Genomic DNA, 24,141 nt, shown 5'->3' on the forward strand with positions numbered 1-24,141 from the left:
ACACACACACAAAAGATAAGTAAAATAAAATAAAATACAGACGAGGGTGGATCTCAGCCACCTCTGACATTCCAAGATTTGGGATTCCAAAGAAGAAATGTACCTAGTCAAGAATGAGAATGGGGCATTCCTGTTGTGGCGCAGCGGTAACGAATCTGACTAGTAACCACGAGGACGTGGGTTCAACCCCTGGCCTCACTCGGTAGGTTAAAGATCCAGTGTTGCCACAAGCTGTGGTGTAGATGTGGCTTGGATCCAGTGTTGCTGTGGCTGTGGTGTAGGCCAGCAGCTTCAGCTCTGATTCGGCCCTTAGCCCTGCAACTTCCATATGCCACAGGTATGACCCTTGAAAAAAAAAAGATGGTAGTTCCCGTTGTGGCTCAGTGGTAACGGACCTGATTAGTATCTATGAGGTTCAATCCCTGGCCTCGCACGATGGATTAAGGATCCGGTGTTGCTGTGAGCTGTGGAGTAGGTTGCAGACTTGGCTTGATCCTCCATTGCTGTGGTTGTGGCCGGCAACTGTAGCTCTGATTCCATCCTTCCCTGGCCTGGGAACCTCCACATTGCCATGAGTTTGGCCCTTAAAAAGCAAAAAAAAAAAAAAAAAAAAAGAATGAGATTATACTACTTATGTTAAGTTCTTCCTTTTAGCTGTCATCGCAGTTGTGGTCTTAGACTTACTTGGTACAATGTCCCGATCATTCTTGGTCTCTCGAATAACATGGTCAGCTCCGTGAGGGGTCACTTCAGCTACGGCCACCACTCACAGTGGCACATATGGGGGCTCAGATAGCAAGAGGTCAGGTAGCAAAGTGAGTGGCAGGCACCTCTCTGCTCCTGTCCACAGATTATAATTGGGGAACACAGATGCATGTCTGGGCGATTTCCCAGTCCTTTGGGCACTAAATCTCTGTAGCCTGGAGAGGGCCCTTCCTTTTCAGCATCAGAAGCAGATGGTCAGGCCATTGGGTGTGTCTTCAGCCCTGACGCTCCCCTGCCTGCCACCTGAGTGGGATGGGGCGCTCAGAGTTGGGAGGGGGTCCCGGGCTGGGAGTCCCGGGTGGAGAAGCTACCTAGACAGCCACCGTGTCGAAGTCCTGACACCTCCTCAGAGCCGCCTCCACCACCAGACACAGCTCTGATAACTGTCATTACGACATAAGAACCGTTTCTAGAGGGCTTATCCCATTTCATCCTCACCACGGCCCTGTGAGGTGGGTCTTGTGACCCAGTTCCCAGATGAGGAAACTGAGGCCCAGAGAGCTTCTCCTCTGCCTGGGTCTCCATGGGCAGGCGATGACGGAGATGGGATTGGAAGCTGGCCGCCTTCCCTCAGAGTTCAGACTCTCCATGACCGACCCCTTTGGCATCTGCCAGCTCAGCAACCCCCCAAGCCTGGCTCTCTCCTCTCCTCTCCTCCCAGCTCTCTGGCCCTCCTGCCGTGCTCGGCCACATCCCATCTGTCAGAGGTTCTGTTCTGGCCAGATGCAGGGCTCCTCCTGGGATTCCTGGCTGGGGCAGTTGCTACAGAGGGAGGGGAAGGGGATTCTCAGGGCTCTCAGTTGCTGCAGACCCCGGCTTTGCACGTCTGGCCTGGGAGGGTCTGGCTCTTCCTTGGGGTCCCACCTTCTGTGCACGGGCCGCCCTCCTCCCCCTGAGCAGGTGGGATGGGATGTGCTCGGCTGGCCCCTCGAGCTCGCAGCAACCCGGGCAGCCCTGTCCCTGCCCTGGCTCCTTTCCCCTGTGGTGGAGAAAGGGGCCCTAGAAGTGGGGTGAGAATGGAGCTGGAGAGAAAGAGGGGAGAGAAAGAGGGGTCGGCTGAGGGGATGGAGGGAGGGAGCAGGTAGGGAACTCAGACAGCCCCTCTGAGGGTGATGAGGGGAGGACATGGGATGAGAGCAAGTGGCCAGGAAAGGGAGTGAGGGATGCAGTGGTCATTAGAGGAAGGATAGGAGGAGAGAGCTGGGCAGAGACGGAGGGTGTGCCGAGGGGCGCGCTGTGTTAGATGCAGAAAGAATTCTGATGTTGGCAGATGATGACACGCGGAGGCTGGGAAGCTCTGTGTTACTGTGCTGACAAGCCCCGGGAGCCGGGGGCAGGCGCTTGCAGGCGGTGGCAGTGGCTGTGGGCTTGTGTGTGCCCATGGGCTCCCCTCGCTGCCACCTGATTGGGGAGCTGTCCCTTTGAAACTCTGACATTTGTGGTCTCGTTATGATCCTGTCTGAGGTCTCGTTGGCCTCTGCTTTGCACACGCTCTGCCATGTAATCTCCTCCTCTGTCCTTCCAACACCAAGATTTGCAAATCTGCCCTGTTATGAACTCCGTGGCTGATGTGAACTGGACAGTGTTTTCTTTCTTTTTTTTTTTTTTCTTTGCTTTTTAGGGCCGCACCCGCGGCATATGGAGGTTCCCAGGCTAAGGGTCTAATCAGAGCTGTAGCCGCCGGCCTACACCACAGCCACAATGCGGGATCTGAGCTGCGTCTGCGACCTACACCACAGCTCACAGCACCCCCGGATCCTTAACCCACTGAGTGAGGCCAGGGATCGAACCCCGAACCTCATGGCTCCTAGTTGAATTCGTTTCTGCTTCGCCACAACGGGAATTCCTGGATGATGTTAATTCACAGGCGTTTTTTTCTCCTGTCTCCCCCGACCCTCGAAAGCACTCAGTCATCAAGCTTTGCTGCCCAGGGGAAAGGAAGGTGTTAAAAGAGAACCCATGTCTTGTTTTCCACTTAAACTTGGAAGCGGCTTGGTCTGGATGCTGGTGGTTTCATTTTTCCCAAACTAGCGCAGCCACTGCTGCTGCCTAAGACAAAGCAGGCTTCTTGTGTTTGGCCCTTTCCCCCAGATGCACCCTTGGTTACTCACCTCCCTTCCTACTGTAATGAGTCCCTCATGGGGTTTTTCTGCTTTGCTTACCTGAGGCCTGAACCCTGACTTTCAGTATCAGGGAAGCCTTTCGGTCAGGCCTGTTGTCCCAACTCTGAGGTTCCTTAGAGCTGAGGGACAGGAGGGGGAACTTGAACATTTCTTAGAAAACTCTCCTTGCTGCCACTCTCCAGCTGCCTTGATCAACACTGGCACTTGTCTGGCTTAAAGTTTGAGCTTTTACAAATGGAGGGTGGCTCCAGACCTGTATACTGATGGCTCCTGACCTGCATACTGATGGCTCCTGACCTGCATACTGATGGCTCCTGACCTATATACTGATGGCTCCTGACCTGAATCCTGCTGGGAAGCTTGAGACCCAGGGAGATCCAATGGGCTCTGAAGCAGTCAGGGATGGTGTTCTAGAGCCAGCATTTATGTGGACTGAGGATTGATTTTTGTATCTCATGTCAAATTCTCACAATGCCCTCTCATTCATTTATCTATCCATTCAGTAAATTGGCCTCCCCAAACTGTGTGCCAAGACACCTGGGGATGGGACCTCTAATCTGTCAGACCTCTGTGATTTATTTTAAATTTTCAAGGACAACACAGCAATACTCCACACCTGCTGGACAGCTCACCATTTCAACATTAGATTGCTCTCTATTCCTTTAGATGACATCCTGTCTTTGCAAAGCTGGGTTTCTGGTGGTTGCTGTGGATGAAAAGCAGGTCCTATGTGGAAATCAATATGGAAAGAGAAATGAGGATGGCGGGCCTCATCCAATTCTAAGGTTGCTGAAGTTGTGTGTTGCTCAAGGGAAAGATGACTTCGGGCCTGTGGGGAAGATTTGAGACTTTACCTGGAGCAGTGGGAAGCTCTCAGAGGGATTTTAAGCAGAGCACTGATGTGAGTAGAGATCCCTTGAGATCTGTGTCTGGATTGGATTGGATGTGGGGAAACGTTTTAGGGGCCAATGTAGTGGTCCAGACAAACGAATAGCAAACCAGCCAGCCACAGTGAGGAGATTTGAGACCCGGCCGAATGCAAGATGGACCGGACTTGGTGACTAGTCCTTTGGAGGTGAGAGGAGAGGGTGGAAAGTCTGGCGTGGGGACACGATGACTTGCAGAGGACAGAGCGGGAGGGCAGGGCTCACACATGCTCCCTGGCCCTCCTTCATTTCTCTCATTCACGTCTGTTTTTTTTTTTTCCTTTCTTTCTTTCTTTTTTTTTCACTTCGGGTTTCTTAACCTCTTACAGAATCATTTGAATACCCAGTTCTTGTCCACCTCCCCTGCCAGACTGTCAACCCCATGGGGGCAGGACTTCGCCTTCTTATCTGCTGTGTCCCTGTCACCCAGACCACACCTCATACAGAGTTCAGAGGAACCCAGCTGTCTTGGTTCATGATGCCTTCATGTCTGTGATTTTTCTCGGGGTGCCCCTAAACCAAACGAAATACCTAACAGTTCCCCTGGTTAAAAGAGGTGCAAATAACAAGTGTGTATGTCCTGATAATTTAGTAGCTACTTGAAAAAATAAAACGTATAAATTCAAAGAGAGAAATATATTTTTTCTTTTTTCTCTTATTTGCATTTTAGGGCCGTCCCTGTGGCATATGGAGGTTCCCAGGCTCGGGGTCCAATTGGAGCTACAGCTGCCGGCCTACACCACAGTCAATGGGATCCAAGCCACATCTGTGACCTAAACCACAGCTCACGGCAATGCCAGATCCTAAACCCGCTGAGCGAGGCCAGGGATCGAACCCGAGTCTTCATGGATACTAATCAAGTTCCTTGCGACGGAGCCACAATGGGAACTCCAAGAAATATATTTTCTCTTCAGTCTTAGATGCCCATGGTTACTAACGGAATGTGTTCAGATGCGGATTCTGATTCAGCGGGTCCGGATGGAGGCCAAAGGTCCTCATTCCTTATCAACTCCTGGGTGATTCCAACTGCTGGTCCAGGACCATGATTTGAGTGGGTGACCGAGGTGACTGCTGAGCCACTGTCTTCCTTCCTTCCAAAGCCATGTCTTGCCCCGCAGAGAGCTTTGCAGCATGTGTTAGGCAATCTGGCGTCCATGTGATGTGATTTGAGGTCCCCAGGACAGCTGCCCCCGTGACCATGAACAGAAACCCTTGCCAGGCCTCATCCAGGACTCTAAGTGGCTGAATTCTTGCACGAGTGTCAAACCCTCACCAAGAACACGATTGTTTGTGGTTCCTCCTGGCAAGGTAGTCTCAGTGGACTTGGAGTGTGCTCGGGATGCTGGCTGGGGCAGGTTGGCTAGCTGTTTCATCCTGCCTATTGTATCACCTAGAGCCACCTGCCTGGTGAGGACTCTGTAACCCATCTAGGGCCCAGAACCCTGGCAAGTCCTGTGGACCTCCAGGCGCTCTGCCTCCTTTCTGGGCACCAGGTCCCATTGAAGGGACTTGCTCTCCAGTCACCTGGCCTTTATGGCCGGATCTCTCTGTCACCAGCTCCTGATGCTTGTGAATGTCCAAGTCTGGGATGGTAAGTCTTCTGGTCGCACGGACAGGCACACGTCACGGGCGCTGACGCAGAGGCATGTGCATGGATCCCAGTTAGTGTCTGGCAGAGTGGCGCGGCATGGGTGGAAGGGTGGCAGGTCCTCCCCTCCCGCACTCCGTGTTCCCTGGGGAATTCAGTCTAGTCTCCTGATTCAGCGAGCACACAGGCGGGGCTGGGGGCCAGAGCTGTGCCCTTCCTGATGGCTCACAGCATCAACCATCAGTCACTTCACCTTTCAATTCCTGCCTTCTCTCCTACTGTGTTTATTTCCTCCCGGGGCTGATGTTGTGAGCTGGAGGGCCAAAATAGCGAGGACTTCCCGGAGGAGGGAGCGTGGTGGTGTGTGTGCATACATGTGCGAGTGTGTATCTGCATGCGTACGTGGGTATAGGTGTGTTACATCCCCGCACACATGTTTGTGGGGAGCGAGCGGGAATGTCTGTGTGCATGAACACGCGTGTGTCCGCACAGGCTCTGCGTACAAGTGTGTGCCTGGTAGGATCGGGCAAGCACAGCCTTGGTGCCAGTAACAGCAGCTTTGGAAACCTCCCTCGCCCGTATGGATCCCAGGCTGGAGAAGAGAAGCTGCTGTTGGGTAGAACAGATTTTGTAGCTTGGCTTCATATGTGTGTGAGCACTTGGGTGTGTTTTAATTAACTAGAACATTTGCCTGGAAATGAGCAGCGGCGGCAGCAGGCGCAAAGGCAGCTGGAGGGGGGGCAGGGCGGCGGCAGCCGTGGTGGCGGAGGCCGTGGCAGCCCGGCTCCCGAGTTTCCACAGACCCAGTCCCTGCTGATGGCACCAAGGAGCGCTGGGGGGTGGGGGGGTGGGCAGGCTGCCCCTGGTGCTGGTCATTGGCCCAACAGGGAGGGGATTCTGGGAGTGGCTGAACTTTCTAGAATTCCCAGGACTCCTCCCTGCCCCCACCTAATCAAAGATGACCAGGGTAATGGTTCCAGCCTACGCGTGGGGATGGGCACTTCCTGACATCGTATCCAGGGCAGGCTTTGGACCTACGACGAGCATGTGGGACCAACTGTCCTCTCTCTGTGCAGCCCAGCACCTGGCACACAATGGGAGCCCGTGTACATGTTTATTGCAGATCAAATCAACGGATCAAGGCAACCAAGGCTCAGAGAGGTTAAGTGATGTCTCCAGGGTCACACAGCATGTTAGCAGACCAGCTGGAAATCTTGAATTTGTTTCGGGTGCTCTTACCACAACCCTGTAACGTTGGTAGGAGGAAAGATGTGGCCTCCTTTCTGGAGAGGGTGAATATTTACACGACCGGCATGCACACCTCACTCTCTGCCCTGAACAGAGGTTGTCTACCCACCATCCTGTCCATCTGGATGATCTTCCCAGGGTGTCTTGGGATGGTAGCATTTTCTCTCATCAAGAGAGGGGTGGGGAGGGGTGGTGGCGTCTGGAGGGGAGGGGCTGGGGTGGTGCCATCCTAAGACCAATTGGCCAACAGTAGCTCTTTATGTACAAGCTAGACTTCCGCCCAGACCCACTTCTCTGCCATCCAGTCTGTTCCGAGGGCTCCTTCCTACAGTCCACCCCTTAGCATCTCCAGGGTGGGCAACTGCAGTAACTTTCTCCCTGGGCATCTGGCCTTTGCTTTCTTGTTGTCCCTGCCTGGTGGTTTGACTGAAATAGCACTTTTTTCACATCTCTCTCCTGCCTGGTGATCCACGTGTTGGACTCAGGGCGGGCTCTGCTGCCTAGGGTCTTGTGTTGGCTCTGCCCCTTGCTGGCTTTGTGATTCTAGCGGGGTGACCCCACCTCTTGGAGCCTCACTTTCCTGACTTATAAAGGGGGACAAGGCGTTGTATGCATCTTGGTGGCCGCTCATCATGTGCACACGGTCAGAACCACTGGCGCTTGGCAGAGACATAAACTGGGCTGCCATGCCCTCCAAGAGCACTCTGTGGACTGGGCACGCTCAACCCAAAGTCCCAATGGCAAACCATTCACAGTAGGAGAGGCCACTGGGACACGAACCGGTGAAAGGAAATGCAAAGCTCTGGTCTCAGCTCTTCCTGAGCACCTGCTCACGGAGGAAAAAGCGCAGCATCACAGGCACCATTTAAATAATGATTTCTCTGACTTTTTGCTGAACGTCTAGCTAAAGTCACATGGGTTGAAAATGCATGTAGTGGAACTCCCATTATATCTACTTGCCTAGCTAGCTAGCTGGCAGCTGGAATCACTTCCCTTCTCATGCTGGCTCCCTTTTCTTGTCTTTGCCCTTGCTATTTCCTCTACCCAGACTGTTCTCTCTCCCTGCCCCTTGCCCTTTAATCCCCCCCCCCAATATTAAGACCCAACACGAAGCCTATCTGCCCCATGGTGGGGCCCCTGATAGGCCAGCCAGGCCTGAGCTCTCTGGCTGGATGGGGACCCTAACATGGTGGTTATGGTCCGCCTGGCACTTCCTCAGCCTCCTCTATAGGGAACCAGCTCCTGAAGGCATGGGCTCTGGGTTTCTTTTTCTTTTTCTTTTCCTTCCTTCCTCCCTCCCTCCCTCTTTTTCTCCGCACCTGCAGCACATGGAGGTTCCCAGGCTAGGGGTCGAACTGGAGCTACAGCTGCCGGCCTACACCACAGCACATCGATGACAGATCCAAGCCGCATCTGTGACCTACACCACAGCTCATGGCAATGCCAGATCCTTAACCCACTGAGCGAGGCCGGGGAGCAAACTCACATGCTCATGGATAACCCACTGAGCCACCATGGGAATTCCTGGGTTCCTTTTTCTTGATCATGCACTGTGCCCAGAATGTGGTGGACCCTCCTTGGTGCTGATGGAGGGGAAGACTGGACTGGGATTGGCAGCGAAGCATGAAGGAGCGCTTGTATGCACGTGTGTGTGCACACCAGTCCATGTGTGTGTACCCATAGGTCTGTGCGCCTGTGTGCGTGCCTCGGCGCATCAGCCTGATGCTCCTGTCTAATTGGGGTTCTGAAGAAAGATGCCTGCTTCAATTTTTAATTAGGGAAATCAGAGCAGAGAAAGAACTGGCTTGCACTACAGCTGGAGTTTTCGCTCAATGCTGGAGTTCTCCTTAACAAGCGCTGGCCATCCAGGGCGGCTTCTGTTAGGGCTGGACACCACCGCTCGCCCTGGTAGGAGTGTCTTAATGCCTACGAAATGATCGTGTAATTATTTGGTAATGGAGCATCAGGACTTTGGCAGCAATTCTTTCCCTGTAGCTGAAAAGGACTGCCGAGGAAGAGAAGTTGGAGATGACCAGGAGTACACCTGGGGAGTTGTGGGGGGTCTCACATCTTTTGGAAGAAGTGGGGTCCCCACCCTCTGGGAGTTCAGCTGGAAGCCCTGGTCTCCGGCAAGGGGGATTACTCCGCAGCCCATTCCTCCCAGGCTGGAGATGTGTTTAGCGTCTTTGTTGTAGATAAAATGAACTGTACAGAATGTGGCAGGTGGGGAGTAATTACCTGGGCACCAGGGTGGGGCAAGGAGCCTCACCTGCTGGTAGAAACCTGCCCCTGGGCTTCTGGGCTCTCGCCAGGGCCCTGGCAGGTGTAGGGATGCCATTTGGGCCTCTGTAGCTTCCAGGTAGGGCGCCTCCTGGTGGGGTCAGCCTGAATACCGCGCACATGGTGGAGGCAGGCGCTGTGGATGCGGGGGATACTTGGAGATGCTCGTTTTTATTTTTTTCAGGAAGCTTTTAGACTGTGGCTCAGTACTTTGGGCAGCTAGGGTGGAGAATGCCGATCCTCAGGCCGGACAGACGGCTGCGGGGCTCCCCCACTCACCTGCAATGTGACTGCAGGGAAGTTACTTCTTAACTTCTCTATGCTTTGCTTTCCCCTTCTAGAAAGCGGGAATAGCAACAGTATCCCTCCCCATAGAGTCACTGGGAAGATTAAAGACACAATGTAGGTCCGTAATTCCTTATTCACTATTCTGAATTTCAGGAAGCCTGAGACCTGAAAGGTTTTTTTTTTTTCTTTTTTTTTCTTTGTAACTCATTTGGCAGCCAACTTTGACCTGGTCTGTGTGAAATTATTTAGAGTGTTTGGATTTGTTGTTGTTTTGCTTTGCTTTGTTTTGTTTTTGCTGTGCCTGTGGGAGGTGGACGTTTCTGGGGCAGGGATTGAACCTGCGCCCCAGCAGTGGCAACGCCAACTCCTTAAGCACTAGGCTACCAGGCTATTCCCTGTCTTCGTTTAATTCATGTTGGTGAATTATGCTTGGCTGCAGAAATATCAATCTGCTTGATTGCTTCTGCGCTGTCCCCAAATACCAAGGAAATGCACGGTATTACTTTTCTAGAACTTGAGAAAGTCTGGATTCTGGAACACATCTGGCTTCGAGGGTTTAGGGCAGGGGGTATGGACCCGCATATGCAAAGCGCATAGGGCACCGCACGTGGACTACAGTTCAGGAGGCGTCAGGTGGAGCTGTCCTTCCTCCACCTGGTCTCTGCCCTTTCCTTCCTTCCTCTTCCTCTGGACTGTCCCAGCCTGCCAGGTGCACATGGGCAGGTACACTGCTGCCACTCCTCCCGGACAGGGGGATGTCTGATTGTAGGTTGATTTGTGCTCAGGACGTGGAGGAAGTGCCACCTCTTTTTTTTTTTTTTCTTTTTAGGGCTGTGCATGGAGGTTCCCAGGCTAGTGGTCAAATCGGAGCTGCAGCTGCCGGCCTATGCCACAGCCACAGTAACGCAGGGATCCGAGCTGCGTTTGCAATCCACACCATAGCTCACAGCAACCCTGGATCCTTAATCCATTGAGTGGGGCCAGGGATCGAACCCATGTCCTTATGGATACTAGTGGGGTTTGTTAATGCTGAGCCACAAGGGGACCTCCTCTTTTTTTTTTTTTTTTTAATTTTAATGCTACACCCACAGCATATGCAACTTCCTGGGCTAGGGATTGAATCCGAGCCACAGCTGCAACCTACCCTGCAGCTGTGGCAACACCTGATCCTTTAATCCACTGAACTGGGCTGGGGATCGAACAACTGCAGCAACTTGAGCCATTGCAATCAGGTTCTTCACGCACTGCACCACAGCGGGAATGCCGAGGAAGGGCCAGCTCTTGGAGCTGCCCTGGGTGTCGGCCCTGGATGCATGTCCACAGTTTGCGTCCACTTCAGAGGTGGCTGCTGCTCGGTCTGTAGCTCCCCCAAGAACAGGGCCAGAAGGACCCCTTCACATCTCATGTCTCCATCTCTCCCGGGGGGCAGTCATCCTTGTGCTGGAGGGATGTTGCCTGTTGCCTGTTGACATCATTTTTCCAGGCTCCCTGGGCGGCCCGGCACAGCTAATGAGGGCTGCTCGACCCTCCAGGTCCTGGGAGCCCTGTTGGCTCTGACACCACCTTCCGAAGGGGCTGCTGGGTGTGGAACCGCATGTGCCTGCGAAGGAAGGCAATTGGGAAAAGTGGAGGTGGATCGCCCTTTATTTACATGTTTATCTTTTGCGTCAGGATAAGACTTGTCTTTTGGGAAACTTGTCCCCCAGTGTTTCTGGCCTGACTCCTTAAGGGAACGGAGTGTTTCAGGGGCCATCCATTCACACCACACCAGCTTTTCAAAGAGCCCCCTCCACACACACACACACACACACACACACACACACACACACGCACTCATGCACTCACACACTCACGCATGCACGATGCTTTAACAGTCTTGCCTCAAGCCAGTGTTGTCAACTAGCTGTACTTTATCTCTTCTGTTTGGGTTGTAAAACCCAGCAATTAAGAAAATCCCTGTTTCAGATTAATTGTAGCTTGCACTGGCTCAGAGAGAGGCAGTGCTGTTTCATTTGTTTCGCGGCTTTCGGGGCAGAGGGAGCCCGAGCCCTGAGATGGAGTCTCAGGGGAGGCCCCTTTTCGGAGATGACACAGGGGCAAAGTGAGCCTGGACTGGAGTTCAGGGCCTGGACCCTTGTCTTCCCACTTGGGCAGTTGCCTGCATCTGAGCCTCTCTGCTGGTGGAGTTAGAGGGATAGAGGCCTCCCTGGCAGCCGGTGAAGTGGGCAGACTCCCTCCCATCCTTCCTGGGCTGTGGCCCGAGGGGTCAGATGCTTGAGTGTGAACAAGCAGGAAGGCTTGTTTTTTGTGTTTTTGTTTGTTTTGGGACTGTGGTCTGCGAGCATTCAGCATCTGCACTGGTCTTTTGCAGAAGCAGGTTGTCTAGGGACTGGGGGCTGGGAAAACCCTAACATCATCCAGTGGCTGATGCCCCGCCATGTCCTGTGTCAGGTGGCAGCATCTCTCCATGCTGGCCAGGATGGAGGCAACAGCGCATCGCCTGCCTTCTGGGGCCCCGGCAGGAGCGCCCAGCCCCAGCGTGAATCTCTTCTCCTCCCTAACCCTAACCCTAACCCTAACCCTAACCCTAACCCTAACCCTAACCCTAACCCTAACCCTAACCCTAACCCTAACCCTAACCCTAACCCTAACCCTAACCCTGGTCACTGCCCAGATCTAGGGGAGTGGGCAGGTGCCCCCATTCCTGCCCCAACTGTCCCCAGTGATCCCGCCCGTGGCCCTGGCACTTGGCAATTTACCGAGCATCTGCACAGGTGTGACCTCTGACCTCTGACCTCTGACCCCCACTGTGGCTCTGCCAGGTGAGCAGAGCCCAGAGAGTGGAACCTGAGGCTCAGCGTAGGAGCGTAGGGCCACACCGCCTAGGAGGGGCGAGGTGAGATTTCCGATGATGACACAGCGGTGAGTGGGGGCAAGACTGCCTACTGATTTTTTGCCTTTTAGTTCTCTTCTGAACGCTTATCTTAAAAGAGTGAAGTTCAGGGCTCTCTGAGGAGCTTCTGGGTCCAACTCCTGCCTCTTGGGTCCAGACCCTGTAAGGAGCAGCCTGTACCTGCCTGGGTCTGTGTGGCCTGGCTACATGCTCTGGGCTGCCCCATCAGCTGCCGGCTAGGCTCGGTTCCAGAACCAGGGAAGGGAGCGTGAGCCTGAGTGGAGCCTATGGAGCAACTGTCCTGCTGGGTCTGAAAGAGGGAGGGCATCCTGCAGCCTGTTCGTTGGGAGTGATGGCCTGGGCCTCTAGGGAAGCCTATGTCGGCAATGGGCAGATTTGAGACCACCCACCTCTCTTCCTGCCATACTCCCTGTGGTACTAAGGGCAACCAACCGGGGCCTGGGGCAGGCATACAGGTAGACGCTTCCCAGATTTCATTCCCTTCATCCCCAGGATTGAAGACTCTGACTTCAATCCTCAAGTCAGGGAGGGAGACGTCCTTCTTTTGACTGTTTTTTGGGGCGGCACCCATGGCTATGGATGTTCCAAGCCACAGCTGTAACCTACGCCACAGATGTGGCAATGCTGGGTCTTTAACCTGCTGTGCCATAGTGTGAATCTGGGAGGCATCTATTATTACTGTCTTCATTTTACAGTTGAAGTTTGTGGCTCAGAGAGGGGAGGTCACTTTCTCCAGGTCACACAGCATGTATGTGGCCAAGCCAAGATTCAACCCCAGCCCCAGGCACTTGACGGCCACGGATCATGCTTCTTTCCTCTCGGGTGAGCGGATGCATGCTGGGTACATGGCTGGGGGAGCTTATTCTCTGGGTCCTGTTGCTCATACTGAGGCTGCCTCAGGTGGCTCTGAGTCTCCTGCCACCTGAGAGCTGAAGGGTCAGCCTCGGCCCCGGCAAGCGGATGGAGAAGGGAATCCTTTAAATAGGACTGGTCACAGCCACTACCAACCCGGTGAAACCTGCTGGCTGGACCCATATCCGGGTTCTTTTTCTGAACACTCCCTGGGGATCCAGGTGTGCTGTCCATAGGACAGATCCCAGGAGGAGCTGCCTGGGGGAGGGCCGGGCCGGGAGGGCTCAAGACTTGCAGACTCTGGAGTTCTCGTTGTGGCTCAGTAGAAACAAACTCGACTAGTATCCTTGAGGTTGTGGGTTCGATCCCTGGCTTCACTCAGTGGCTTAAGGATCCGGAGTTGTCGTGAGCTGCGGTGTAGGTCAAAGACATGGTTTGGATCTGGTGTTTCTGTGGCTGTGTCATAGGCTGGCAGCTGCAATTCTGATTCAACCGCTAGGCCGGGAACTTCCATATGCCACAAGTGCGAACTTAAAAAGAAAAAACAAACAAACTAAATCTTGCAGTCTCAGCTCCCATTGGGAGCCACCTGGGAGCTGTGGCAATTTGAATCTGCCACCCTCACCACTTCTGGGCCTCAGTTTCCAAGTCTGTGAAATGGGAAAGGGCCCTTCCTGACCCCCTTCTTGGTGTGGGGAGGTATGGGGCATTGCGGCCTATGTGAGCTGCTGTGGGGAAGGGCTGCCCTTCTGGGTCTGGGTTGGTTGGTTTGAGGCTCTTGCAGCCCCAGGAGCTGCGGGCTGAGACAAGCCTCAGGTGTGGGTTTCCTCCAGGAGTCCTCAAGCCTGGAGGAAACCTTTACCATGGGGAGGGGCAGGGCACTGGCCTGGGGCCTTGATCCAGGTAGACTCCTTTGCAAGCAGGCTGTGCACCCCAGGACATCAGCCAAGCTCCCCTGCTTTCTGAGCCTCAGTTTCTGTTTCTGTGATGTGGGGATAATGTTTGCACGCACCCAGGGCGTTGCTGTGGGAATGGAAGAGCTCAGGCATTTGGAAAGTGCTATCCTGCTCTGGGTCAGAAGCCTTCCGGAGCCCCCATTGTCTGGTCGGTCACTCCTTACACCCTGTTTAATATCTTTGATTTACCTTTTTTTTTTTTTTTGTCGTTTTAGGGCCGCACCTGCGACATGTGGCAATTCCCAGGCTAGGGGTCAAATCGAAGCTGCAGCTGCCAGTCTACACCACAGCCACAGCAACATTAGACCCGAGCCACATCTGCGACCTACACCATAGCTCATGGCAACGCCTGCTCCCCGACCCACTGAGCGAGGCCAGGGATCGAACCCGCATCCTCATGGATACCAGTTGGTTCTTCACTTGCTGAGTTACAATGGGAACTCCTTTGACTTACTTTTTAAAATTCCCCCTCCCTCACTTGGGGGATTGGGGTTGGCTAAGAAATTGAAAGCTACAGAACGACTCGCTCTCGTCTGGTTGTGTCTCTCACCCGCTGTCTGACTGTCCTCTTGGGCGCCTGCCCGCGTGTATAAATGGGAACAGCGGCGCAGGTTGTCGTAGTTTGTTCTATGCCAGGCAGGTTACTGACCTGCTCTAATTTAATCAGCACAACTTTTCAATGGGCTGATGCTGTTTCCCATTTCATAGAGGGGGAAGGCTCCGCGCTAGTGAGTGATGGAGCCAGGATCTGAACCCTGCCTGGCTTATGTCTCACGAGGCCAAGCACCCAGGGCTCTACGGCTGCAGGTCAGCTGCTTGGAGGCTGAGGGACCGGAAAATGAGCTCAGCAGTGACCAAAGAGCTGCCTTCTGTACCCCCCGTCAGGCCCTGAGGGGTTACTGGCTCGGGCTCGCCCTGGCACGGGGCGCCCCCACCCTTTTCTCCCTTGACCCCCGGCTCCCCTTCTTTGGCCTTTCACTCCCCCTCTTCAATCGCCCTAATCACTTAGCCCAGGTGGCAAGTTGCGTCGAGAAACCACTCCAGGGAAATAAGAGTCCTTGCTACCAGCCTGGGCCTCAGGTGTGAGCACAGTGGCCTTCCCTGGGGGTGTGGTGAGGTGCGTGCGCCTCCCTCTCCAGCTGTTAGACGGGAACTGGAGAGCTGTGTGTAGTGTGTGTGTGTGGGGGGGGGGTGGTGGCGTGTATCGCGGTGTGTATGTAATTGCGCATGTAGGTGACTGTACACACATAGCTATGCGTATGTCAGTGTGACTTTGTCTAGAACTCTGTGTGTGTGGGCATATGACTGCGGGGCCTGTAGGGGTGTGTGTGTGTGTGTGTGTGTGTGTGTGTGTGTGTGTGTGCGCGCGCTCATGCGCGTGTGTGCGCATGCCTGTGTCAGAGGCTGGTGGGAAGGGAAGGGGGAGGTGTTAATGCCATGGGCCCTGGGGGCAGGGGCCCCAGGAAGGTGTGGTAGGGGCTCCTTTGCTGGTTAAGACACACTTTGTAGAACAGAGTTACGCATATGTTTAGATAATTAGAACAAAAGCCAAAAGAACAATTCCGTTCAAAGGGATGAAGCTGGTGGTGGGGGGGCACCAGGATCTGGGGGGGCTGAGTTCTGTCTCCCCAGCTCTCTCCTGCTTTCACTGCGTTTTGATCGTGCTATTTAGAAAATCCCTTTGTTGTAGGATAAACTGACATTGGCCTGCGCGTTTCTGCTGTGAAGTTTGCTGTGTTCCGGAGCCCACTCGGGACAGCCAGGCCATTAGGAGCTGATTAAATGAGCTAATTTTAATTTGTTCAGTGGTTACAGATGCAGAGACCTCTCCATGCCCTTTTCTTGAGGCTCTATTTATTTATTAAATTTTTTTCTGAAAAGTAAAAGACCTTCAGGACTCCCTTTTCTCTTCCCACCCCCACCCCCCTAAAAATAAACAGACGAGAACATTTCAAACAAGAACTTCAGCTGGGAAAGAAGGTCTCAGCTCGGGGCTTAGCCTCTAGAGGTCTAGAGGTGCCAGCGGGGGGCTCCCGGAGTCTGGGGGTGGGAGTGGGGAGCTGCTGGGGTTGGGCCACCCACCAGGGCTCAGAGAGAGGAGCCAGATGCGATTCAGTGGAAACGGTCAAAGACGCTGGTCTCGGCTCCAGGCCTTTGCACGTGCTGGGCTGCTGCTTGGACCTCTGTTTCCAACTCTGCTTCCTTTTTCCTTGGCTAATTCCTAGTCATCCCGCTGGTCTCAACGTAGAGGTTGCTTTTTCTAGGAAGCCCTCTTGCACCCCAGCCCCTGTTCTCCCACCGCCCCAGGGACTTCTCCAGTCGTAGCAGATGTCAGCACATATAGAGCGTCTGTCTCTTTCACGAGCCTGTGAACACCATGGGGCAAGAACTGCGCACACGGTCTCCCCTGCACACCTCCAGCACCAAAGAGCCTGGTGGGTTCTAAGCATGTCATCAACATCTATTGACTGAATGGGTGAATGAATGGATAGATGACTGCTACACTTGTTGAATTCCACCGCACACCAAGCTCTTTTTTTTTTTGTCTTTTTGTCTCTTTAGGGCCGCGCCACGGCGAATGGAGGTTCCCAGGCTAGGGGTCAAACCGGAGCTGTAGCCGCTGGCCTATGCCACAGCCACAGCAACGCGGGATCCGAGCCACATCTGCCACCTACACCACAGCTCATGGCAACGCCGGATCCTTAACCCACTGATCAAGGCCAGGGATCGAACCTGCAACCTCATGATTCCTAGTCAGATTCGTTTCCGCTGTGCCATGATGGGAACTCCATCGAGCTCTTTTTTAATTTTATTTTTTATTGAAATATAGTCGGTTTACAATGTTGTGTTAGTTTCTGGTGTCCAGCAGAGTGATTCAGTTATACCTATGTGTACACATTCTTTTTCCTATTCTTTTCCATTACGATTTATCACAGGATATTGATAAATCAATATTTATCAATATAAATATTCCCTGTGCTAGACAGGAGGACCTTGTTGTTTATCCATCCTGTATCTAATTGCTTACCTCTGCTAATCCCAAACTCCCAACCCATCCCTCTCCCACCCCCTCCCCTTTTAACTCTATGTTTCTGTTTTGTAAATGAGTCTGTTTCTGTTTTGTAAATGAGTTCATTTGTGTCATATTTTAGATTCCACATGTAAGTGATATCATATGATATTTGTCGTGGTCTTCCTTACTTACTTCATTTAGTATGAGAATCTCTAAGCTCATCCATGTTGCTGCAAATGGCATTATTATGTTCTTTTTCACTCCTGAGTAATATTCCATTGGGTATATATTTATCACATCTCAATCCATTCATCTGCCGATGGACATTTAGGTTGCTTCCATGTCTTGCCTATTGTAAATCATGCTGCTATGAACAGGAGGGTGCATGTGTCTTTTCAAGTTAGAGTTTTGTCCGGATTATGCCTAGGAGAGGGATTGCTGGATCATATGGCAACTCTATTTTTAGTTTTTTGAGAAGCCTCCATACTGTTTTCCATAGCAGCTACACCAACTTACATTCTCACCAACAGTGGCAGGGTTTGGGGTGGGAGGGGGATCCCTTTTCTCCTCATCCTATCCAGCTTCTCACTGCACACCAAGCTCTTGACGGCAGGACCCTGGGGTGCCACTAATCTCAAATTGTCATCCATAGCCCTGTGTCCATCCCCCCCCGTCCCCTGCTCCCTCACTGCCGTGAGCTGAGGATTCAGTGTTGGGTTTGAATCTTCAAAAATGGACATGTTGGGAGTGGGGAACTCACGCTTGCCCAGCCCAGCGTGATGCTGATCTCTAGGCCCAGGATGCAGCTCAGACCCGGCTCTGCTGGAAACCTGACCGAAGGCCTCGGAGGGAAGCAAAGGGAGGAAAATTGCTCCGCGAGTTGGCTTTTTACAGCACTTACGGGCCAGCCGGCCGTGGAGGATAATGTGCCAACAGTGGAGGTGCTCGGAGCACAGAGTGGGAGGGACTGTGTAGATGCAGCCAAGTGCCTCAGCCACCGGGCACCCCCTCCCTGCTCTTTCACTTTGACGGGCCTTTTGCCGGGGTTGGGACACCTTTCAGCGAGCAGCTGGGTTTTCCCAGGAGCAGTGCAGCCGCTGTGGCCCGGCCAGTTTCTGGGGCCTGGTTTCCATTTGCTGAGAGCTCCTTCCCGCAGACAGCACCCCACCCACCCCACCCAGGGCCTCTGAGGGGCTGTCCCCCCACCCTGTCCTGGCAGCCCCTTGTGCCTCCTTTAACCCCAGCCTCGGGGGCAGGCGTTGGGCTGGTGGTGCCCCAGACCCCTCATCTCGGCAGGAACCCCAGAGCAGGCGGGGGCGTCAGAACTTCCCGGGCACCCCTGGGGCCTGGGGCCCTCAGCTGGGTCAGCATCTGGCTGAGTGGCCGAGCCTTTGGCCTCCTCTGTCTCCTCCCCCACTCCCTCCCCGAGGCCCTTCCTCTCCCCACTAGCTGGAGTTTCCGCCAAGCCGGCGGGAGCAGCCACGCTGGGCCCATCCTCTCCCCGGCTGAGGCCGAGGGTGGGGATGCGTCCCAGGGCTGAGGTCACCAGTGGGGCAGCGGGAAGCGCCTCTCCAGCCCTCGCCTGCCCCACCGCTGGGTGCCTGGAGCAAGGGCATCAAACAATTTGTCCTGGGGCGCCCTGGTGAGCAGGGGGGAGAGGTAAGTGGAGGGGTGGGGCTGGAGGAGGGGGGGAATGGATAAAACAGGCTGGTGTCTGCACCGGAACGCCAAGAGTCCCATTAGAGGCTCCTGGCTCCTTGGGAAGCAGAGTGTTCGCTTGGAGTGGAATCTAATCCAGGAGGAAGGAACTTCTTCCTCCCTGGGCTGGGAGTGAAAAAGTGAGGGCCTAGGAGGCACTGGTGGCCAGAGTGTCACATCTGCCTCGGGTCCTGCCGTGTGGGGGTGGGGTGTGGGGTGTGGGGCACCCTGATCTCTGGGTCTGGTGCTGCTCTCTTTGCTCTCCCCATCCTTCTCTCAATGCCCACCCAGTGGCCTCCTGGCCCCTCTGCCTCCTCTGAGGAGGCTGACCTGCCTCCCTGATGGTCCGTGTGCCCTGTGGGCTGGAGCGCTTGCTGGCCCCTACGTGCCCTGCCCCCCTCTTGTCTCCTCCCGCCCCCTCGCTTCTGTCCCACTTCCTGCACCGTGGTTCCTGGCTGGTGGCCGGGAGGCTGCATAAGTGTCAGTGTCTGGGCCTGCCCTTGCCACCCACAAGGCCAGCGTGGCCCCGAGCCATCCCTTCCCGGGCATCGGTCCCCTCTCCAGGCACAGAGGGGAACTTGCCAAGAGGACCCCGAGACGAGCCCCTGACGACGGATCCCCAGACCATGATTCCTGATGGATTCCGTGGGGCCCACCGGGGGTGGCGGGAGGGCTCGGTGACAAGCACGTGTTTCTCGTGGCCAGCCACTTGTTCTCCTTGTGAAGGAACTGGTGAGTTCTTCTCTGTTTATGTCGTAACCAAGCTACCGAAATGGCAAACTTGGGTTCTGCAATTACACAGCATTTCAGGAGCAAATTGATAGGATAACGTGTTATTATTGGCTACTGGGTTAATAGCTGTTTTGGCAGGCGTACCAATCCTGCGTGGCGTTGCTGGTGCGGGCGTGAGAATGGCACGAGGGGGTAGAGGGGAATGGTGGGTGTGGGCTGCACCGAGAGGCAGACTGGAGAGGGCCCCAGGGGCCTCCCTTCTCTGGCACTGCCTGCTCGGAGGATGCTCAGCCCCGACGAGCTGTTGCTGGAGCCAAGACCAGAGAGGTTGAGAGACCGGCGTCAGGTCACACAGTGAGTCAATACTGGGGTTGGATTTTCGGTCTCTGTGGGAATGAGCAGCTTGGTCTGTGATCTCCGAGGGCAGAGCAAGCGCCTGCACTCTGAGCCTCGAATTGGCATCTTGGAAAATGGAGATTTGGCATGTCCCCAAGTCAGTCCGCTCTGGCTTCAGGGCTTTTGCACCTGCTAGCCTCCCTGCCTGGAACACTTTTCCTCCAGATCCCGCCTTGGCATGCTCCCGTGCTTGCTTCAGGTCTCTGCTGAAGTGTCGCCTTGTCACGTGGCTGGAGTAGCACCCCGGACCCCCTCCCTGCCCTTATCCCGCTCTGCATTTCTTCTCAGCGCCACCTGACTTGCTACAGACGGACTTACCGCTTTATTTTCAGTCGTGGTAGGCTCTCTGAGGGCAAGGACTTTGTCATGCTTGCAACCCTATCCCCAGAGCCTGGAACAGGGCTGCTGAGGAGACAGTGGTAATATTTGCTGAAGGAAAAGAATGCAAATTGCAATGTTATCTGAAAAAATGGCTGCCATGTGGTTCTCTCTCCTCTCAGAGGACGGGGGCGTTGGGGCACCTGTTCTTCCCGTCGGGTCCGGAGGAGGTGGTCAGCAGCCTCTCCCTGGGGCTCACGATGACGTCATTTCTTCTTGCACAGGAAGCTCAGAGGGAACGAGTTCCCCATCACTGGAGGGGACCAAACTTGTGGCAGAGGGGATTGACATGCTGGCGGGGGGTGGACTGGTTCCCCCCCCCCCCGGGCCCTTCGATGTTTGGGTTCTGCGATGGGCTCAGTGGTAAGACGGCAGGCTTGGCTCTTTCTGTCACATGCTGTTAGCAGCTCCTGCTCCAGATCCTCAGAAGTGTGTGAGTGTGTGGAAAACCACCCTTCGTGGGAAGGGCAGACTGGGAGTGGGGGTACAGCTCGCCAAGGGTGGGGAGCCCCGTGGTTCACCGGGGGTCTTCCCAGCAGCCTCTGCTCTTGCGGCCACTGATCTGGAAACGACACGCAATGATAGAGTCATTGAGCATTTCCCGTGTGCCCGGCACTTGGCCAAAGTGCTTAACCTGGATTATCCGATTTAATCCTCACCACAACCAGAGAGGCGGAAGGTGTTCTCTGTCCATTTCCCCCCTTGGTGAGGCTTAGAGAGGTTCAGTAACAGATCCGAGGACACACACCTGGGCAGTGGTGGAGCTGGGATGTGTACCCAGCTCTCTGGCTAGGGAGGCTTCCTGGACCCTCTCCCGATGCCCCTGGAGGCAGGCTTACTGGGGCAGTGAGAGAGACTGGCCGGGGCGGAGTAGGTGTCAGGAAGTGTTCAGCGAAGGGAGGAATGAACACATGCGAGGAATTTCCCAAGGTGAGCAGGAGGTGAGCACGTTTCTTGGGGGCCCTTTTGGGCAGGGGAGGAATCCAGGGCAGTGGTGGCCAGGAAGGGGCTCTACCCACGTATGCTCAGCTGGCTTGACTTCCAGAAAGACTTACAAGAGGGCTTCTTGGCTCTGTGTTCCTTGTGGGATGGCGTGCTTACTTGTGGGCGTTCGGTCGTCAGTAGGGACGTTTTGGGTGAGTTTTGGAGGTCCCTGGGTGTGTGTGGGGGTGCAGAGACACGCATGCTCTTCCATGCAAGCGCGCGCGCGCGCGCGCACACACACACACACACACACACACACACACACACACACACACACCCTCTAGTGTTGTTTGGAAAGAGATCTTCACTTGCCAGGTTTTACCAGACAAAAAATGCAAACACTCCACTCCACCCCAAGTCATATGCTGAGGCTGTACCTTTAAGAGCATGGAATCTTAGCTTATTATTTTATTAAATCTATCCATTTGTTCTGCTCTGGTCTGAATAAATAGAAGGCCTGCACCCACCCCTCCACCCCCAACGCCTCCCTCCTCTCCACTCCCAGTGTCTCTTTTGTTTTAATACCGTTTCTCCAGGGATTCGGGTTGAGGCTGGGTAACTGAGCTTGCCTCCATCCCTCCCCCTCCCCCACCCCCACATCCCCTTGCTCCCTCCTGGCTCCAAGAGATTCTTTCAAATGAAAGAATGACGAATGCGGGCCGCACTAAAGACTAGACTAATTGCATTCTGCCACAGTGCATGGACACCCTAGGGACCTGGTGACACTGGACAGGCCCTACGGAATGGGGGGTGGCCCCTCTGGGCCCAGGTGGTCAAGCCAGTGGTCAAACTCATTAACTCCTCAGCTTCCAGCTGGAGCCTCCACCTGCCAACCCCTGGACCTCCACCTAACAGGGGCCTCCTCAAGGCCACCTTCTTTGTGATTAGCTTTGTCATTCGTTTGTTCATTCCCTCATGCATTCATTCTCTCATTCAAGTATTCTTTCATACTATAGTTAGAAAGTGCCTTCTTTAGACCAAGTCCCGAGGCTTCAGTATTTTATCCTTCCATCCCTCCATCCCTCCCTCCATCCCTATCATCCATTCCTCCATCCCTACCATCATCCGTGCCTCCATCCATCTATTCATCCATCCATCCCTCCACCCCTTCGTCCATCCCTCCCTCCCTCCCTCTCTTTTTCCCTCCCTTCATTCACCCCTTCATCCATCTATCTATCCATCCATCCACCCATCCTGCCATTCATTTATTCACGCCATAATTACCAATTGCTTCCTCTAGGACAGGACCTGAGTTCATTCCTTCACCCACTCATTTATTCAATCATCAAGCAGATGGGCATTTCCAGGCACTTTGTGGGGCCTCCCAGGTATCCAGAAATTTGGGGTTATTCTCAGAATCGTCTCTAGGCAGTTATACGCCAGGAGGGCCTGTGGGAAAACCCTCCCAGAATAACCCAAGAATAACATTTGTGGCAGAAGTTGAACAAGGACAGGTGAAGCACTGTTTGGGTGGAGTGTGAAGGGGGAGAAAGGAATACACAGCTCATTCACAGCCCCACACCCGGCACTGACCAATGGCCTGGCTGAAACACTCATGCATCCATCATTTGCTTATGGAAACGTCAGCAGATGTTGAGGACCCACTGTGTGCCTGGTACTGAGACAAGCGGTAGTCAGCCCTGCTGGGGACAGTAGCACCTCCCTCAGGGATAAGGATGCTAGCCTGGGGCAGTGTCTCCCTTCCCAGATGCCCTGGGGGGAGGACGTCGTGCATGTTGCATCGTGAGCAGGCGCCTGGGTGACCCATCACTTTCCGTGGGGTGGTGTTTGTTTACACCTCTGCATTGTGTCAGCCTCCTCAGCCTCCCCTGGGGTGTGTGTGTGTGTGTGTGTGTGTGTGTGTGTGTGTGTGTGTTCCTATAAATCCACCTATAACGTACTGACATTTCCTGAGATTTGTGCGTCAGACATCCAGATCCTCCTGGCTCTGCTGGATTCTGCCTTTTTGTACCCATGGCACATGGAGGTTCCCAGGCCAGGAGTGCAATCAGAGCTGCCTCTGCCAGTCTACGCCACAGCCACAGCAACACCAGATCCAAGCTGTGTCTGTGACCCATACCACAGCTCATAGCAACACTGGATCCTTAACCCACTGAGTGAGGCCAGGGATTGAACCTGCATCCTCATGGATACTAGTCAGATTTGTTTCTGCTGAGCCATGATGAGAACTCCATGGATTCTGCCTTGAGTCAAGCCCCACCCCCCCAGAACTCCATCCCTCGGTGTCCCCAAGTGCATGATGGGAGGTGGCTGGGCGTTCCTGAAGGTCTATTTCAGCCTCTGAGCCTCAGGTTCCTCATCTGTAAAATGTGTCTAACAAAAGGATTCTGTGTGGTTTAAATGCATTAATACATACTTACGACTAATGGTGTGGTTAGTAAAGAACACATAAGGAGCATGCATGTAGCTCATGCTCAGTGAATATAGTTTATGGTGATGGTTTTTCAAGTCCGTTTATGACATTTGCTAGAGTCTAGGGTGAGACGAGGGCCTGTTACAGTGTTAGGAGGTGGTGACCATTCAGGCTGAAAAAGCAGAGGTGGTGGCCAGGGGGTTGTTGTTTGTAGAGAAGGGTGAGCGATGCTGAGAAGGGACCGGGGGACAGTATGTCGCCACTGTGATTTGGCTGCCTTGCCCCTTAAAATTAAGTCAGAGGAATGCCCTGGTCACAGCTGCCCCTGGGTGGTGGGCAGGGTCAAGGTTGGGGTCGGACCTGTCACGGTGGCCCTGCCGCATGGGCTCCTCCTTCTCACCATGGTCCTGGGCCAGGTGGCCGCCTCCCTGGCTGCCGCCCCCTCCCTGGCCCGACAAGCTGCTATCACCTCCTCCCACCCCAGGCGGAGCAGGGGCGGCCTCAGCCTTTGGGGATAGACAGCGTGGCAACAAAGCCCACAAGAGCAATTTTTCTAGAGGCTGAAACATGAAAAATCCTGGGAAAATTGACATTTTCTCTGCTGAGTCGTAGATTGGGATGAGTCT

The 24,141-nt window shown here is 54.2% G+C and overlaps 1 protein-coding gene across 2 annotated transcripts in view; it reads left to right on the plus strand.

Moving 5' to 3' along the window:
- The window catches only part of ZNF423 (zinc finger protein 423), a 371,150-nt gene that overhangs the window by 172,940 nt on the left and 174,069 nt on the right, over window positions 1-24,141 (plus strand). The window contains exon 1 of one of the 2 annotated variants that reach the window (XM_047789864.1): window positions 18,154-18,612. The exons of the other annotated variant lie outside the window; for it this stretch is intronic. The gene's annotated coding sequence lies outside the window, so the exon portion shown is untranslated. Of the gene's footprint in view, window positions 1-18,153; window positions 18,613-24,141 lie in introns of those variants that run through there. 2 annotated transcript variants of the gene reach the window in all.

Source organism: Phacochoerus africanus, chromosome 8, assembly GCF_016906955.1.
Source record: "Phacochoerus africanus isolate WHEZ1 chromosome 8, ROS_Pafr_v1, whole genome shotgun sequence".
Classification (NCBI taxonomy): domain Eukaryota; kingdom Metazoa; phylum Chordata; class Mammalia; order Artiodactyla; family Suidae; genus Phacochoerus; species Phacochoerus africanus.